Below are 2,056 nucleotides of genomic sequence, written 5' to 3'. Positions count from 1 at the left end.
TAAACACTCGTAAATCTGACATATCATATTTAACTCGAAGTCTCTCTTCCTCTGCCATTGTGGACGACTCACACTATCAATAATAAATGCAATCATACAAAATATACAAGAATGATTTGTTGTTATTTCATTGAATAAGCAAAGTGCCATAGTGGTACATAAACATGTATATGTTATGACTCGTAGAATACGGACAGTAATGATATATAGTAGTACTGATATTTATTTTGTGAGCGCTAAACATAGAAGAGGCCAAGGTACGGCCGTGGATAAGTTAGGTAACTTCTAAAGTACTGGTCAAGGCTTAGAAGAAATCAATAATATCCACGTGCACAGCATCACCTCATCACCACGTTGACCAATGGTCGCGTGAGCTAATTTTAGCACCTTTAAATACTGGGGTCATAGATAATGAAAAGTGCGCAGTACTATTGGCAGAGTTACGTTTTTATTAGGAGTAGGATACATGTAGTTTAGCTAGTTTTAGTGTTTCAGTGATATTGTAGAATGGAGACAGAAAGTGGATGTTGTGTGAAAGGACTGTAAAGGAAACGTATGGAGTACGGGAGATAATTGAACGTGTTGTGAACTGTGTATGTATTACTATGAACTTTATATGTTGGAGTTAATAAATATGTGAACGTGAATTCTTGTGTCTGTTCTCTATCGCACCACAATTCCATCCCAGGACAAACACGACGCCTCCTATACTAGGAGCGAGCGTTACATATAACATAAAACATGAGGGTCAACTTCGTTACAAAATTATAGATAAGATCAATTTGTGACCAATAACTGACGTAAAATTACAACGTATATGAATTCTTGATGCTAGTACCAAATTGACTGAATATGTTACTCTATGCTTTTCTAAAATCTTATCTTAATGACTCTATATTTGATATTTATATTTCAATGGCAAATTATACTTAGTTTTTTAAATCCAAGTCAGATAGTCTTGAAATATTCACTAGAAATATGAAATGCGACGTACGAAATTAATATGGATTAAAGTTCCACCTACAACGGTCCTAGTTTTCATGGTTTTAAATACATACTCTCTAATTCTTTTGTTAGCTCCCGGGATTACTTCATATATTAACATTGATAGTATTGTTGACATACAAAAGGTGACATAAATTGAGATATGTTTTACTCTAAATACAAATTTTTATTTAAATATTAATTGGAAACGCTGTTACAGACTTTACCAGGATTAATTGCCTTTATTCAACACAATTGGTGTCTTAATAACAAACGACCTACAATTTGTTATTAATTATCACATGCATGCCCCGTCCCCGTCTTCTAGCTTCTTATAAAATATCCATGTCCCTTAACTTTGTGTAGTTGCATCGCTGCCACGATTCTTTAACTGAGCTCTGATGCGTTTTTACAATCTTTTACAAATAAGCTGCATGTTTGCGTATCATAAACATTTAGGAAATTTCATGATTGAAGCAAGCCCAGATTACCAATATTTGAAAGAACAATGATCCATTTATTAAGAGAGTAAGTGTCCTTCTTACTTTATCGAAAGTGTTTGATAGAATAGCATGATTCACTGACCTCTTTCTTCGATATATTTTTAATTCTTTTCTACCAGCTTACAGTATGGGCTTTGGTATGAGACTACTCTGCTGCGACTCCTTGAGGAAGGGCGTCAGTCCTTTTAAGATAACACCATGTTGAAGGTATCCTGTTGGATCTGTCGAAGGCATTTGGCTGCCTCACTCTTAGACAATCGGTGGAATACCTTGCAGGGTTATGGGCTTGATAATCCGTCAATAGACCTTGTTTGTAGTAATCACAGTAACAGATTATGAATAATCAATCTTTTAGCTGCTTTCAAAACAGGTTCTTCAGGGATCCTTAGTGGGGCCTTAGTATCATAACATTTTCATGATATCTTTACCTTATTGATAATGTAACCTGTACAGTTAACACCATGTTGAAGGTATCCTGTTGGATCTGTCGAAGGCATTTGGCTGCCTCACTCTTAGACAATCGATGGAATACCTTGCAGGGTTATGGGCTTGATAATCCGTCAATAGAC

The sequence above is a fragment of the Mizuhopecten yessoensis genome, unplaced genomic scaffold (assembly GCF_002113885.1).
Source record: "Mizuhopecten yessoensis strain PY_sf001 unplaced genomic scaffold, ASM211388v2 scaffold10275, whole genome shotgun sequence".
NCBI classification, from domain to species: domain Eukaryota; kingdom Metazoa; phylum Mollusca; class Bivalvia; order Pectinida; family Pectinidae; genus Mizuhopecten; species Mizuhopecten yessoensis.
The sequence above is the reverse complement of the archived record's forward strand: the minus strand, read 5'-3'. Positions refer to the sequence as shown.